Source organism: Pseudophryne corroboree, chromosome 4, assembly GCF_028390025.1.
Source record: "Pseudophryne corroboree isolate aPseCor3 chromosome 4, aPseCor3.hap2, whole genome shotgun sequence".
Lineage (NCBI taxonomy): Eukaryota > Metazoa > Chordata > Amphibia > Anura > Myobatrachidae > Pseudophryne > Pseudophryne corroboree.
In genome coordinates, this window is record NC_086447.1 from 843589789 (window position 1) to 843607739 (window position 17951).

At 42.9% G+C, this 17951-nt stretch overlaps 1 long non-coding RNA gene across 4 annotated transcripts in view; it reads right to left on the reverse strand.

Annotated features, from left to right (window-relative positions):
- Nucleotides 1-17951, reverse strand: part of LOC134910506 (uncharacterized) — a 208182-nt gene that overhangs the window by 156753 nt on the left and 33478 nt on the right. For 3 of the 4 annotated variants that reach the window (XR_010176220.1, XR_010176217.1, XR_010176218.1), the window contains one exon: nucleotides 14891-15015. This is a non-coding gene — a long non-coding RNA (uncharacterized LOC134910506). Of the gene's footprint in view, nucleotides 1-8080; nucleotides 8499-14890; nucleotides 15016-17951 lie in introns of those variants that run through there. The other variant, XR_010176219.1, reaches the window with a different exon arrangement.

The window sequence follows — 17951 nt, forward strand, 5'->3', positions numbered from 1 at the left end:
CATCAGATGCAACAAAACCAGCAAGTGCTTTATCTGACCTGGTGAGACCAGTCATTTAGACAGCGTGTACAACTTCAGGGAAGGGAAACTGCCTCTCAAAGGGACCGGAAGGTGCCTCCCTGCACCCACCCCCAGTGTTTGCTGTGTGCCGATTACTGCTGATCGGTCAACACGGCAGGACCCACCTCCAGCGGCTGCAGATAATAGCAGCCGCTGGGGAAGAGTAAATGAACCCTCCCAAAGCCCCCCCCCCCCGTATACCTGGTGGCTGTCCCGGCTGTCAAGATGAAAGTAGCAATGGTCATGATGGTTCCAATGTGCCGATGTTCCCGATGGTGCTGACTGATGGTCCAATGTTTGGGGGGGGATCTTATTTTTTACAAATATAAAAATATTTTTTTTGATAAACTAAAATCATCTTGGATAAGGCTAAATACACTTTCTACATCTGATTCACTCAGTTAAAAAATTGACAATTTCTGAGCCTTTTTTTGAAAAGAAGAAAAATATATATAAAAAATTGACAGTTAAGTGGTTAAAGCACCTCTGATTGAGTCACTATACCGATGGTACCCACCTGGCAAACAAGGGGTTACAGATACAAGTACAATGAAGACTGCTTAACATTCAAAGAAATTCCTTTATTACGGTAGTTCACAGAAAACGTTTATCTGCAGCCTTCACATCTAATTTACAATGATTGGAGGTATGAAAAAAAGATGAAATCTCTGTAATATATGAATTAGCTTTCTCATTGAATCCTTATATCTGGTCCTAGATTAATTTATCTGACATTACTCCTGTCTGCTCTAGTCGTGCTCTGAGTGGAGATGGGAAAAGAAATACCTACAGTATAGATATAAACTACAGCTAATGTTTTTTCCTGCTTTCCACACAACACATTAAAGTATAATAAGGATATGCTCAATCACGACAAGGACAGAGGTACAGTATAACATAAGCATAACATATAGGTATGAGGGGAATTTTCAGCAACGGAATATGCTGCCCTATATAAGAAACTGCTAATAAATAAATACATAAATACGAAGAGCTTTCAGCGTAGCATCTAGCTGTAGAACTATGGCCAGCACCGCCAATAGGGGTCTAGGGGGCAGATGTCTGAATCCTTCCTCAAAGCTTCTATCTATCATTTTATAGAATGTACTAGATAAATGGTAGCTAGAATCTGATTTTTACTATGGGCAACAGCTTTGTCCCCTTTAGAAGGATTGATAATTCTCCCACAGGATCTTCAAAGATGTTGGTAAGGAGATCAAAAGCACATTAAATCGGGATAAGCTTAATTTCATTAACTAAGGGGGATTGTATCAAACCTTCTAAAGAGAAGTTGGCCACAGCAACCAATCAGGTTCTTGCTATCATTTTATGGAAGGCATACAGAAGTGGATTAGGTGCTATGTACATCTCCATTTGTCTTCTGTTTGATACATCTCCGTTTATGTTATATTTGCTGTCTTCATGGGCAATTGTTAGAAAGCACTTCAGATGAACTGTCCCAGCCACCGAGGGGGAAAAAAAGGGATGCGGACATCCCGAAGGTAAGTACTGTTAGAACAGATGTCCGGTTTTGCCTTTTAACTTATTGATGCTTTAAAACATAGGTTCTCAAACTCGGTCCTCAGAACCCCACACAGTGCATGTTTTGCAGGTAACCCAGCAGGTGCACGGGTGTATTAATTACTCACTGACACATTTTAAATGGTCCACATGTGGAGCTAATTATTTCACTTGTAATCCTGTGAGGAGAACTGCAAAACATGTGTAAGAGGTGCGGCGGTGCGTGTGGTGGTGCCTGCTGCCGTGCAGGTGTATTTTCGGTACTCACCAGGCGCCGCTCTCTCTCACCTTCAGGTACCGGAACCTTCAACGGACCTGGCAAATCTTCCGTCGGACCCGGACACGACGACCTAGGAGGAAGGAGATTGCTGAGTGCCGTCCTCCTAACTGTGGACCGAAACGCCCTCCGACCCCGAGAAAAATAGTGCTTTCGGGCTAGGTGAGGGTCATCCCAGGCGTCCGCCTCAGAGCCCGAATTTCACCTATTGGCACTCTCGCACCAGGTGGAAATTCTACCTTGCACCGACGTGCAAGGCTCACCGTTCGCCCTGAAGGAAGGGAGACAGATAGGGACACACACAGAAGGAACACACAGACCGATGTTACTCACCGTCCTACGTCTTGTACTCCGATATTCTCCACTTACAGGTCCCTGTAAGGAGGCAAAGAGAGAAACAGCCGTGCAGGGCCTCACTCTAACCTAGTGTGCATCCGCTACACTAACTACATAAACAAAGCCCTCAAACTGGCTCAAGTGTGGGTGGTGCAACACAAACTATGCACAAACTCTAAACAACACTTTGCCCTGCACGGTAACAACACACATATCAGAGTACATCAAACGGTGCGATTCCTTTAGATCCCTACCTGCACTCTGGGGGGTGGGCGCCACACAGCCTACCCACCTCCTGTACCTTCCCTTATGTGGGCCTCAGGCCAAGCGAGCCTGTATACCTAATCACCTTAGGGTGGCCTGGACCTAGTGCCCAGTGCCACCTCTATTCACCTCGGGGGAAACACTTCTTCACTGGGCCTGGCGCCCCCTGACTGCGCACAGGCCGTGGGCCTGACTTCACCCACGGGCCTAGTGCCCGCCTAACTCGTCACTCGTGGGTGACCTGGGCCTGGTGCCCAGGGTCACCTTATGTTACCCTATTCGGCCAAAGTACACTAGGGCCTAATGCCCTCTAATGTCCCACAGGCCTATTGCTTGATGTGCCCCTCGGGCCTAATGCCCGCCTAACCGGTGCCACAGGCCGGTGGCCTGACTATCCTTACGGGCCTAGTGCCCAAACTGTGCCCCCAGGCCTAGTGCCTGCCTATCTGGGCCACGGGCCGGGGGGTCCCCCGACTACACGTGGCCGACGGGCCTGGAGGGCCCGCCTAAACGTGCCCACGGGCCAGGAGGGCCCGACTAAATGCCCCCACGGGCCAGGAGGCCCGACTATGTGCCCACGGGTCGGGAGGGCCCGACTACGTGCCCACAGGCCGGGAGGGCCTGACTGTGCCCACGGGCCTAATGCCCGAACACCCGGTGGTCTAGGGAGGAGAGAAGGGGGGGCACCTTAGAAGGGCCTACCTGCGGTGGAGAAGGCTGCAGTGGGGAACGGCACAGCTCAATTGCTTCCCACCACTGCAGCGCTTCTCGGCCTGGATGTGCTCTTCTGCCGCTGGCCCGTCCTGGCCAGTGGCGCCGCCGTCTCCTCGCCGCGTCCAGCCGCCGCTGGACATCTTCTTCCTGGAGCCTGGGGTCTTCAGGCCTCTACTGCGGCCACCCGAGCTCTTCGGCGCTCTTCCGCTCGCCCTCCGTCGTCGGCTCCCGCGAGGCGTCTCTTCCCTTCGCGCTCCCGCGCGCGGTCTCTTCTCCTGGCTCCCGCCCGGCGTCTGACGTCAGATGCCGGGGGCGGGGCCTGTGACGCGGCGAGCGCCGATTGGCTCGCCGCACCCGCTTCCGATTGGCCGGCGCCCCGCGAGCCCAGATTGGCTCGCGGACAGCACCGGGTTTGAAAAGACGCCGGCGGCGCTTCTCATTGGCGGCCCAAGCGGCGCCAAGTTCAAAGCGCCGCCGCGCCGCTACCCGCCGCCAGCCTGGTGCAGGGAAACATCTGATCCCTGCACCAGACACCCGCCGACGCACACCCAGCGCCTCTGATGTGCCCACAGGGCACATCTCTACACATGCACCGTGTGGGGTCCTGAGGACTGAGTTTGAGAACCTATGCTTTAAAATTACAGGTAGATTTGCTGGAATCACACCCATGCCTGCCTCTTGCAGACTACTACATATGCTGATGATGAGTGTGTGGTACTCCTTACCAGGTGCTTTGAGATGCAAAATCCCTTAAAGATTAGGTTAATTTATAATGCAATGGTGGCTCCAGAGGTGGGGCGGCAACAATGTCCAAAATTCAAATAGAGGAGCCACACCACCTGCCACCGCCAACACTGCCAAACATCATTGGCCGGGACTTACTGGCTGTTGGTATGGTTCCCCTATTTGAATTTTGGACTGCACTGCAGCCTCATCTCTGGAGCCACCACTGTAAAACCAAAGGTTGTGCCCACATGCTTCAGCCTACATGAAGCAGAGCTCACCACTCTCAGAGAGCAAGCGTTTCATGATCATGCAGGTGGTAAGTTGTGCAGGCATCTACATATCGCTGTGGAACACCGGACTGTCGTGGACAATACATAAGCATACGTGCCTACTCCCCCAAATGTCAGGGAGACTTCTGTATCTCGGGTGACTCTCTCACACACCCCGTAAGAGTGGTCAAGTCTTCCCTGGTGAAGTGGGCAGTCCAGGCAGCTGATGAGGCAATTCATGCTACATCTCATCATTGCGGTCCGCCCCCCACCCCCACATCACAATGTCGGCCCTGTGGCACTGTTATACTGTATAGAAGAATTGATATCAGAGCGTAAATGAAACCTTTATGTGTAAAGTAAATAAAACTTTGATTGTTAGATTGACTTCTAAACTGCTGTGTTTATTTCAAAGAAATTCTAATTGCTGTAATATAGAAAATGATTTAAATCCTTTGCTCAATCATCTGGTAATAAGGTATGATGTAAAGGGAAGGAACAAGTAAACATCTTTGTTATTTGTGAAGAACAAATGCAAAAACAAAAGGTGACATAAAATAAAGGTCATAGCAATTAAAAATGCAAATAATGTACAGAACAAACATTGGAGGTGTCTCACCTTTAATTAGGTAATAGTGGAGAAAAATGTTCTATTATTCTGTATAAAATATAAAGAATGAATTCTAGATCTTATATCTTACTTTTTTCTTGAATTAATAACTTTTATCTAGAATCAAAGATTTGTTGACATGAAGTTAAAAGGTTAAACACTACAAGCTGTATCTTATTATGTTATTGTGCATGACTCAACTACAATAACATCACATTCAAGGGTGTAGTTACTATAGGTGCAGGGAGTGCAGCTGCTATGGGGCCTAGAACTGGGAAGGGCCCACATTCCCTGTCAAAGTTACATGTTTTATGTACTGTACATTTTTACCCCACTATGGGGCATACAATTAACTAAGACACTACTGTGGTTCAGAAAATTAACCAGGACATTATTACAGGGTAAGAAATGAACTGCTGTGGAAAGGCATCTCTAGAAGCTTTGGGACAGGGGCCCCTCCAAAATGTTGCTATGGGACTCACATAGTTCAGGCTACACCCCAGATTACATGTATGTGTTATCGTGCATGACTCATCAGCCACAATAATATCACATGTCAACAGACTTAAAGGTCAGGCTGATGAGACAGGTGCATGTTGTTTACTTGGCTCTATACAAGGGTCTGCATATGCCCAAGTCTGTAACAGTGCTGCATGGCTGTACAGTGCTTATCCTAGGAGAGATTGATACCTGCTTATGTTGCAGCTGTTTATCTTCTATCACCTGTATCCTATTATCTTCAATAAAACCTACTCTGGTTTGGAATTGTGTTGACTAACCTCCCTGTTCACATCTGCTATGCACTACTGAAGTTAAAATGTATACTCCAAGCACAAGTATGATCTTCATACAATTGAAAAGCTAAGAGAACTACTGTACTTGGATATTTGCTATGGATATGCAGTTAAAGCTTGAGAAGCTGTGGAAGGTCACGATTGATCCAACAGACAGGCCAAATCCCAAAAGAGGTGGATAGAGCCAATGGAACCATTGACTTAGCTGTAGAACAGCAAGCATATTCTATTATCAATGTGAAGTAGTCTACAAAGGACATGTGGGTAGCCCTACAAACAGCTTATAAAGATAAGGCTCTCATGAGGAGAATAAACATGAAGGAATACATTGATAAGATGTTGTCATTCACCTAGCAATTGACGTCCATTAAAGTTAAGGTAGACGATGAAGAGGCGCTATGGCAATGTTGCAAAACCTGACCCTAGAATTACATTTTCTGGCACTGACATTGGAATCAATTACAACTGCATTAACTACTGATACCATAAGGACAAAGCTGCTACAATTCCACGAACGGATATCTGTAGACAATATTGGTGGAACATCTGCCTTATATACTAAGGACACTAAGTTTAAAAGACTGAAGAATAAAAGGCTTTATTTGCTACAAAGAATGGCACAAGGCTTCAGATTGCTGACTAAAAGACCAAAGTGATACACAGAAAAATCTTTGTAATAAAAGTGAGTCAGTTTTGAACATAGTAGCTAGTATGTGGGTTCGGGTTCACTAGACATTTTAGCTGCAATGAATAATGGTTCATGTCAATGAGTGAATGTGAATCCATGAAAGTTAGAGGAATCAGGGACAAAGTCCTCACATCATCTAAAGTCAGGACAATTGCAGTGAACCCAAACATCAAAGGCAAAACTGTAGTCATAAATATTGAAGAAGTTTTATTTGTACCAGACCTTGGAAATAGCTTAATCACCATCAATATCCTTGATAAGAAAAATGACAAAATTAACTTTGCAGAATGCAAGTTTATAGTGAGCAATAAGAACGGGACCATATTTTTCTACTGCTTTTCGATGCATTGCCAGCAACTTTATGTCTCAGGTAATGAACAGTGTTATGCAATAGCTTCTACTGACCAGCCCGGTGTCCAGTCATAGAACCGCAGGTCCTAGCCAGCATCCAGTGCAAACAGTTCCCTTCCTGTTCAGAACAAGTCTTGTTCCATTCTTGTTCAGAGCAAATCAGGTTTGAGCCGTGATCCAGTTCCAGCCTCAACCCGGTTCCAGCCGTCATCCAGTTCCAGCTCTCTCTGGTGCCAATCCTGATTCCTGCCAACTCCATTTCTGGTCTAGTTCCAGTCCAATCCTGTTCCAGTTTGATCCCAAGCATCACCGGCTCCAGCTCAGTCTTTGTCCTTTCCAGTTCCAGATTGGTTATCCATTTATGAAAAAACTACCAAGGTAGGATGGCGCTGACAGGTGTTGTAGATCCTCAAGCTGCTGAATGGAAGGGCTAGTTAGACCCTCAAGTGGAAACAGAGAAGGTGAAAACAATTCAGCGCTAGGAACTAGTTAAGTGTATAATAGAAAATTTATTAAGAACATATGTCATCAATTTCATGCATATTGATATATAATTACTGTTGCAACAGATATTAAAAAAATATATTAAAGGTACCACAATTAAAAAATAGGGCCAAAATCAACACTGCTAAGTTTTGAAAAAAATTCTTGAAATGCTGGGTATATTGCAAGAAGCCTTATCCTAGGGAGATTTTTGTGCGGTGTTACCAGTTCACTGTAGTGAGTCCTCCAATCGGTTAGCACTCCGTGGAAAAGGAGATCCTCTCACTTGTTTTAGTTGTCCCGTGCTGGTACTAGTAAGGGAATTGAACCATAGCAAGGTCCTGATGTTGTTGTCTTCCCAAAAGTTGTCCCATAGGGATCACCGTTCCCAATAATCGGATGGCAGGCGAATCTTGTAGTTTGAAAGTCCCAGTCTTATCACCAACGCGTTTCACTGCTGGCGCAGCTTTTTCACGGTGCTAAAAAAAAAAAAAGGCTGCGCCAGCAGTGAAACGCATTGGTGATAAGACTGGGACTTTCAAACTACAAGATTCGCCTGCCATCCGATTATTGGGAACGGTGATCCCTATGGGACAACTTTTGGGAAGACAACAACATCAGGACCTTGCTATGGTTCAATTCCCTTACTAGTACCAGCACGGGACAACTAAAACAAGTGAGAGGATCTCCTTTTCCACGGAGTGCTAACCTATTGGAGGACTCACTACAGTGAACTGGTAACACCGCACAAAAATCTCCCTAGGATAAGGCTTCTTGCAATATACCCAGCATTTCAAGAATTTTTTTCAAAACTTAGCAGTGTTGATTTTGGCCCTATTTTTTAATTGTGGTACCTTTAATATATTTTTTTAATATCTGTTGCAACAGTAATTATATATCAATATGCATGAAATTGATGACATATGTTCTTAATAAATTTTCTATTATACACTTAACTAGTTCCTAGCGCTGAATTGTTTTCACCTTCTCTGGTTATCCATTTAGCCTCAGTAGCAGCTTCATTAAAAACTTCTTTCAGCCCCATCTATAGCCCAGGGGATGGATCCTGAAACTAACAGAGGGTGCCAAAGCAGTGACGTTGGCTCAGGAGATCCAGACACTAAACAGAGGATGCCACAGCAGTGATGTTGGCTCAGGAGATCCAGACACTCAGCAGAGGGTGCCACAACAGTGATGTTAGCTCAGGAGGTCCAGACACTTAGCAGAGGGTGCCACAGCAGTGACATTGGCTCAGGAAATCCAAACACTAAGCAGAAGGTGCCACAACAGTGACGTTGGCTCAGAAAATCCCGACACTAAGCAAAGGGTGCCACAGTAGTGACATTGGCTCAGAAGATGCAGACACTAAGCATGGGGGTCCACATCAGTGACATTGTCTCAGGAGCTGTAATAACAATTGCAGATCAGTAGAACCTTGGAACACAATGGTCTTCAATGTACTCACACTCCTTGGCACTCATTTGTCATTTCCTACAAATGTTACCGCTTCCAGAACGCATTTGCCAGGTCGCACCTGGGATTTGTACAAGGGTACATCACAGGTGTGACCCGGCTGAGACCCCTTTCAGACTGGTGGCCCTGAACTGGCATATTGCCTGGTTGATGAAGTCACTGTGTTATGTGCGGATGTCATCTCCAAGCGCCGACTCTTCCATAGTGTGAACAGGTGCCTGGTCGCATCGAAGCAGCTAACCCATTCACACCATACCACAGTGTTAAACCCTGGTTGCTACTTGAGTTGAAATACCGAGTCACTCGACCTAGATTATTTCCACGTGACCCTATCAGACTGCACAGCAAGCTGCGTGCTCATATGCAATAACCCGGGTTATTGCTGGCGGTCCAAAAGGGGTATTACTTGCTTATTTACTTGTGAGAAGAAAATGATGTGGCTGATATACTGTACTGTCATCCCAACTGCTATCCACCTGCCAGAGATGGATTAAGGGGGGATTATTTGTGACTGTATGTGTATATGTGTGACTGTATATATGTAATGTATGTGTATAGGTGTATGACTGTATGTATGTGTGCATAGATATGTATGACTGTATATGTGTGTTACTGTATAAGTGTATGACTGTGGCAGTATGTATATGCATGTGTATAGGTGTGTGATTGAATGTTAGTGTGAGACTAATTGACTGTATGTATGTGTGACTGTATGCATGTGTATGTGTGGCTGTATGTATGTGCAGCTGGGGAAGGAATCAATCCCCCCCCCCCATGCGTTGCGTAACATGAGATGGGGGGCTAATGAGAGTTAATTCTCCCTTTTCATGTACGCTTCAAAAGCTTGTGCACGATGACCTAATCCCCAAATGTTGCTCTTTAGGGACCCCCATTCTTAAGTACCCAGTGACCCTCAAAGAATTGATCAACCTCTGCTACCTGCTAACATAGACTGTCTACCTTGCAAAAAACCCACCTGCAATAATTTAATTCTGTTCATGTTAATTAAATTTGGAAATTAGTGGGAGAGAGGGGCGAAGAGCATGCAAAAGCTCACCTTGGTAGTTATACTAAGGTCCAGAACTCCAAATCCATGCTGGCTGAAAGTTTATATTAACAAATGAACATATACCTAACTTTAAGTTTCAGATAAGCCACTGGGGATAAAAAGATTCTTCCTACATAAAGCTCTAATAGTTATATAAAGTTTCCTCTTCTATGATTCAGACTCCTGATGCATCTGGATTATCACAGTGAGGGATACATCTAAATGTCTTTTTCAGCGCTTGGCACATACAATGGTAAAGATAAGGCATCCTCAAGCTTCATGCAGTATTTGCATTTTCTACTTGATATATTGTCAGACTCAACTAATGGCCATGAGGCTGCATCCTTGGTGCCTTTTATCAAGTGACAGAGCGCAGTAACGTTACAATTAGACAATCACCTGACACATATAATTACCAGTGAAAACGGTTTGCCAGTAAAGGAGTTTAAACTTGTATAGTAATATAGTCACTGCTTTTAACAAACGTAACGTTTACTTTCTGTAGGTACGGCTGAATTGTTTATCTACTCTTTTAGATGAAATTCTATCTCTGGAAAATACAAATGTTTCCTTTATCTGTGTGCTGAAACCTGTCTGCTGTTTGGTATTCTGTAACCTCTTCCAGACATCTGTGCTCACAAACTGTGACATATCTCACGTGAAGCTGTCATTACAGTGTCACAGATGTCTATAATTGTCACATTCTATTTTACATAAATGTCTTGAAAGATCTGTTTTATTTGGGGAGGAAAGGAATGCGTTTCCAATCACTGGGGCTTTGTGTTAATATGCCAAATTTATGTGACAGTTTAAGTGCACGCAGACCGTGTTAATGGAGTTTTTTCAACTGCTGCTTTCATATTAGTAACCCATATAATTCCTGCGCGCGATATACTGTACTACACTTATTTTTCTCCATAATGTATTGTTCTACAAAGCAGTGCGTCAACAGTACACACTACATTTTCTGAGACTTTTTTTGACTATTTTTCAGAAATGCACTAATTTTTACTAATATTGGCTACATTTGGGGGTAGCATGGTAGTGCAGTGATAAATATTGCTGCATTACACCGCATGGGTCATAGGCTTTATTCCAACCAGGGCCCTATCTGTGTGGAGTTCTTTTGTTCTCCCTATGTTAGTGGGGGTTTCTTTTGAATGCCAAGTTTATCCACCACACAAGTGACTTCTGACAAAACAAAACAAAACAAAATAAAAGTTAGTCTAATGTGTATGTCAGGGATAGCCAAACTGATTCTCAAGATCTACCGGGTGTGGTATGGAAGGTAGATAGTTACTAGGTTGACAGTAACTAGGTCAACCACTATTGGTCGACAGTAACTAGGTCGACAGGGTCTCTAGGTCGACATGGTCTAGGTCAACAGGTCAAAAGGTCGACATGGGTTTTTTATGTTTGTTTGGTGTCGTTTTCTCTGTACAGTGACCGGGAACCCCAGTTAGTGCACCGTGTCCCCTCGCTTCGCTCGCCATGCTTCGGGCAATGTGCCTCGCTCCGCTACCGCTGCGCTCGGCACAGGTTACTATTCCCAATCGTAGTCCACGTGGATCGTTAAGTATGAAAAAGTTAAAAAAAGTGTGAAATACTCATGTCGACCTTTCGACCTGTCGACCTAGACCATGTCGACCTAGAGACCCTGTCGACCTAGTTTCTGTCGACCAAAAGTGGTCGACCTAGTTACTGTCGACCTAATTACTGTTCACCTAGAGACCAGATCCCAGATCTACCAATCGCTTTCCAGACCACCTAGCTGGTGCACAGATTATCTGCCAGATAATTGTATAGTGTATGCCCAGCTTTACTGTCACAGCTTCAAACATGTGGAGCATTCATTCATTCCTAACCAACACATTCTACAGATTCACAGGTGATCTGGATAACATGAACTGTTGGTAGCTCTCAAGCACTGGTTTGCCACTCCTGGTGTATAGGTTCCTATGTGGTTCGGTAAATATAGATTGTAAGCAACTTTCACCAGCCCTATCCTTGATGCAAGAGATCCATCTGAAAACAAATGGATCTCTGCATATCCACAAGGCAGCGCAGTCCGCAATGCTGTCAATATGCCCTCAACATGCTCTTGCTAAACTCAGCTACAGCCCATTTATGCCCCCTAAGCCACATGTAGCGATGCCACTGAGTTGTGTAGAAGTCATCATCGCCCGTAGATTTGTGCTCTTGGCTATATAGTAGCAACAATGTGGAAACACACAAGACACTATTATTTTTCTCGCATGCAAAAGCTACAGTTTATATTACGGATATTTAAATGACATTCTAGTGCACAGATTCTCAAACTCGGTCCTCAGGACCCCACGCGGTTCATGTTTTGCAGGTCACCTGTAGATTTTTAAAATGTGACAGTTGGTGATACACAGTGCAGCTGCTGGGTGAACCGTGTGGGGTCCTGAGGACCGAGTTTGAGAACCACTGCTCTAGTGCAATTACAGGGCCTTTCCTGGCAAGTGGAAAGAGGAAATGTTTAGGCCCATTGCTACCAACGTAAGCTGGAGGAATGAACTGCTGTCATATAGGGGGTAATTCAGAGTTGATTGTAGATGTGCTAAATTTAGCAATTCTACGATCATTTACTCTGACATGTGGAGGGACACCCAGCACAGGGCTAGTCCGCCCCACATGTCAGCCCCCCCCCCCCCGCACAGGTACAAAAGCATTGCACGGCGGCAATGTTTTTCTACCTGACGAGTAGGTCCCTGCCTGCGCAGCTCCTGTGCGCTGGCAGGGTGATACTAGCCATGTCTCGGGTCACAGCAGCTGCGTGTGACGTCACGGAGCTGCCACGGCCCGCCCCCCCAACGTTCTGGATATGCCTCCATTGTCTGAACTGCGTCCCGCCAACAGCGTTCTAATGCTGTTGGCACACCCTCTCCCGCCCCGCGACCGCCTCTACCTGTCAATGAGGCAGAGGCGATCGCACCAGTGAGATGCTGATAGCATCTCACTGGCTGCACATGTGTAGTGCGCCCGCCGCGCGCGCGCACTGCTCATAATGTAATTCAGACTGCAATCGCTACCACTGCAGTGATGCAGTCTGATTTACCCCCATAGTGACACAACTCATCTGTTCCAGAATGATGACAGTAACTGATTATAATAGTTGCACATGTGCAGTTCAAAAGACACTCTAGAGCTGAAACTTGATAAATTTCACTGTATGCTATGCTCCAGAAAACATTAAACTGTACAATAGTGACACATGTTTTAAAGTCAGTTGCAATGATCCCACAATTCTGGGACCCCACCACTACACACTGGTCCAAGCTAGAGGTGGTTTCATTCATACAGTGACAGGTGAGCATGTTCTCTTAGCTAGTGTGAAGGGTGATGTGGGTGCTACAAACCCTGTATCCCTTATCTAGTAGTATTTATTTACTACATTTGAAGAAAGATATAATGAGCCGTTGTTTGCGTAGAGTGAGACTGGAGTTAATGTGTATTAAATGTGGTTTGCCTGGTAGAAAGAGACCCATATACTGTAGTGGATGCTTTTTACAATGTTACAATTTTTTGGAGGACTTTGTTTATCCCTATCTTTTTTGTGTTGTGTTATAAATCCGATTTAATCCTATTTTGCGGGTGCTACTAGTAGGTGTGGTAGTATCGGCTTTGTACTGCATGTTAATAAGTGCAACCTGTCAGTTTCTCCTGTTACAGTATATTATTTTATTAGTCAATATGAGTGAAATACAGATGTGTCCATATACTTTTTTGGTGCAGTTGCGCCAAACAGCCCCCCTCTGCGCACCAGGTCCTGTGCAATTCTGCTTATGTTGGGTGACTTTTTTATACAAACTCAGTCGTACACAGATATACAGGTTTCACATATCAAATTGAGCAGCACAGTCTCCTGGTGTGTCCTAGTCGCATTGCATTTTGACTAAGATGCTATTTTGGCAAATAAGAATGCCTGGCACTGGCAGAGTGGCAGAGGAACTGGTGGCTCACACGCACTAGGCATTTCGTGCTGCATGGTGTATTGAGGCTAGATATATGAGGATACAACTGTATAGCCTTTCTCATTAAATGTCTGTTATAACATGGGGTAAATATTGATATGTGATTCTATTATTGCAGTATCTTTTAAGGATATTTAATTGGTTGAGTTGGTTGGTGAGTGATATTTCTTTGCAGCAGCTACTTCAACAATTGCTATTGCTGTCCATTATCTTGTAAAAATGTTTTAAAGTGAATTTGGGAATTCTCAATGTAGTCTACAATGTTAGAATTAAAAATGTAAAGCTTGTTTGGCCGTGAATCTGAAGGTAATTCTGTTTCGGATTATGCATGTGATAAATTAGTTTTAATTATTTTTCCTCCCTAATAAAGTTCATGTCTTCTATGTAGCATATCCAGAGAACTATGTGTGGTTTGGTTTTATCTCTATACACATCATTTTTTTTATCATGTTAAGTTCAGCATTGCTTGGGCCAAATTTAGTTCCCATGGCTGTTCCTTATGTTTGTATGTAGTAGGTGTCTTTTAAGATTTAATAGTTATGTTTGAGGATGTATTTGCTGGTGTTTATAAAATTTAGTTGATCTTTATTTAGCTCTGCATCTTTTTCCAGAGTTTTTCATATGGCTAATCTTCTCTTGTGGTTTAGGATGCTTTATATAATGACTTGATATTTATTATGGCTCAAATGTTCAAATCTTTCCAAGTGTTTTCCTTTATGATGTTGAGGATTTGTTTTGTGTCTCTTTAAGATATATTAGTTTGCTGATATACAGTAATGGTTGCAGGAATATGCTTATGTTGTCTGATAGTTTTGTGTTATTGAGACAAACCTGATATAGTTGTCTCTTTTACATAGAAAGTAGATTGTGTTGATGTTATTTACCTGTCCATGTTCTAGTAAAGTTGATTGTCTCCTCATAAACTATTTTTTATATACAGGTTGAGTATCCCTTATCCAACATCTAAATCACACATTTTTGGTTCCCCTACTGAGATAATGACACTTATATGTGTTTATTATAGTATATATCTATATAATATATCTATATATACACAGAATATATAATATATATGTCATTATCTCAGTAGGGGACCAAAAATTGTGTGATTTTGAATTTTAGATAAGGGATACTCAACCTCTGTGTATATATATATATAGCTAGCTTCACTGCAGCACTCGATGTAAAAACAGCACAGACAGCAGGTTTATTCTGCAATGTTTCAATGATTTAATTAATTGTCTTCAGGCATACAAAACATAAAACACAATAGCTGACCTTACATCCTGGCACCCAAAGTGTGCTGGCAGCGTTCGGAAACTGGAAGGCTGATACCCACATGTAACGATGTCATCGTCCGTCCATTACCACAGCAACCATGAACAATAAAAACGCACAGAAGGCTGAAGGAAGATAGAACATTCGGCATAGAACAGCAGTAAATACAATCTTATTGCCACATTCTATAGTTACAACACAAATTTAAATGAGGCATAGAAATCAGGCATATAAATCACAAAACGCCCCACAGATACAGCTAGTCAAAGTATTATCTGAACGCCCGTAACCCCAACGGATCATTAAGATCCTTGGGTGCAATTGTCCGCTACCTAAAAATCCATTGGGACTCACATTAAGTTATTTTAATGATCTATCACCACCTTTGATATTATATGAAATATGATCTATAATTATATAGTGCAATGTTGCTAAACTGTGTCCCACTACTGCAAAATAATGAGCTACTGTACCGGTTGGTCGCCCTGTGGTAATGGCAGCTCTCATTGCAGTTCTATGGGTAACCATCCGTTCCCTAAGGGTTCTGTCAATAGCTAAGCCCACAGGGGCAAGTAATCAAGTATACTATAAATTTTAGAGTACATGTTACCCTATGGCGAATAGAACATTTCTTACCACTGTGAGGATGGCAAAAGCCCTCCCCCACATGAGATAATGACAAGTTATGCAGTTAAGGGTATATACGGTTACGGGTCTTACTGGAGATATTGAATACTTCTTTGCATTTATTTGTTTACCATACATCCTAATCCAGTTTTTACATCTTATTTAGCTAGTTTTAATGTGAGGTATGATTTTTTTATATTTAATATTTGTTACTTGACAAGTTGTTTGCATCCACTTTCAGTGGCAAACGCAGGATCTCTAGAGTGCTGTTTCCAAATTAAGTCTACAATCTCCTCTCCCACTCTGCGGAATAGTAGAGCAAGTGTGGGAGTCTGGGGGAGTGGCAGAAGATCCTAGTAACGATCCTGGACATTAATGTAAACATTGGTCTTTTTATATATTGGATACTGTATAGAATAAAGTATTAATATCTAACACTATAGGTGGTCTCTAACTATAGATGGTCTATAGTATAGGCTGTATCAACATTTAAATAATATAAATAAGTGGTCAGGAAAAGGTTAAATATACCATAATAAATTAATATAAAAACATAATAGAAGCAATACTGCACTTTCTAAGCACACATTCTCCCACCTCATGATAAGGCCCCTGTCTCTACTTCCTAGTAGCGACTCTCTGGTCCAGTGCACTGACTGAGGATCCACTCACAGCAATCTTGCTAGGAGAAGCTGCTACTATTCGGCATGTGCAGAAGCTCTGTCACTTAAACTGCATAATGTGGCTGCAGCTCTTGTAACTGTATTATATACCATTGCTATTGTCATAATATGAGGCACTTGCCAAGAGAAGGGGGGTTTCTGTGCAACCGGAAACCCCCCCTGCGTTTGCCTATGACTTTATGTGTGTTGGGCTTCAATTTGTTTTTAGGTTTGAGTGGGGTGTGTGTAATATATCTGCTGTAATTGTTTGACCATAATACTCTCTTTTGCTATTCTTTCCATGCTGCATCATTTGGGAGCATTTCATTGGTGCTGTACATCCAAGGGGCTGTTACATTATAAATTATCTCATTTAAGTTCTGATAGACACATTCAGGGTTTAAATGACAAGGCACAAATATATACTTTTATCTGTTGTTCCACTTTGGTAAACTACAAATTGGAAGTATTTAGTCAGACTAAATCCCCATAATGGACAGTAGTAAAAATAGAGACACCCAGTTTATAAGTACAATTTTAGAATCATCCACCATCCAACATTAATTCTGACATCTCTAACCATACTGTACATTGAACAAAATAATATTTCATGAATACATTTTTTTTTCATACACCCACATGAAAATCAGTAGGTACATTTAGTTTTATTTGATTATGTTTCATTGTTCTATTATATGGCTTCCTTGCAGATCTGCTAGCAATTTTAATAATAAGAAATTCTATTATAATTTTACAAAATTGTTCTAATCAGCAAATGAATTGATTAAATAATTACAATACATGAATACATGGTTCAATGTCGGAATTTTGCAGATTACAAGTAGAATATTAATGTGTCATTCGTGAAATACCAAGGATGCTTCATACATATTGCTCATCAATATTTCACGCATATACAGTACCCATTGTGACATATGTTATGTGTCTATATTAAGCATACAGCAGGCTTAATTTGTGAAATGCGTTGGCTTGCTTAGTGCACTTTTACTGGCCGGTCTTTCCAAACACCTCTGCTTATTAGAAATTGCAACTTGGTTTGTGGGAAGGCAAAAATATCCCAAGAAACGCACTGTGTAAAGATGCAAAGGTCACTTCAATGACAAACCTTCCATTACTGTAACAAAAAAATAACTTTCATTATACAGTATTGAACATATTAGTTTTTATCAGGCCTAGACTCAGTTATGACTAAACTTAGGAGAGTGAGTGGATATAAGGGCTCTTTTTATTACACCTGCACTTGTGTATTTAAAGCTGTAATATAAGTGCGGCTTCTTTGCTAATATGTAACTGAAAAAAGATAAGATATGATCTGTACCAAGTGCCTAATTCAGACCTGATCGCAGCAGCAAAATCTTTCTCTAATGGGCAAAGCATGTGCACTGCAGTGGGGGCAGATATAACATGTGCAGAAAGAGTTAGATTGGGGTGGGTTATTTTGTTTCTGTGCAGGGTAAATACTGGCTGCTTTATTTTTACACTGCAATTTAGATTTCAGTTTGAACACACACCACCCAAATCTAACTCTCTCTGCACATGTTATATCTGCCCCCCCCCCCCCTGCAGTGCACATGGTTTTGCCCATTAGAGAAAATTTTTGTTGCTGCGATCAGGTCTGAATTAGGCTCCAAGTCAGTTTTTGCAAACGTCAAGTTTCTTTGCAGGGTGAAAATGGCTGTGCACCCAACTGCATAGCAAGGAAAATAAAATTGTGCCATTTCTATGCTACAATTTAATTTGAAATCCAGAAA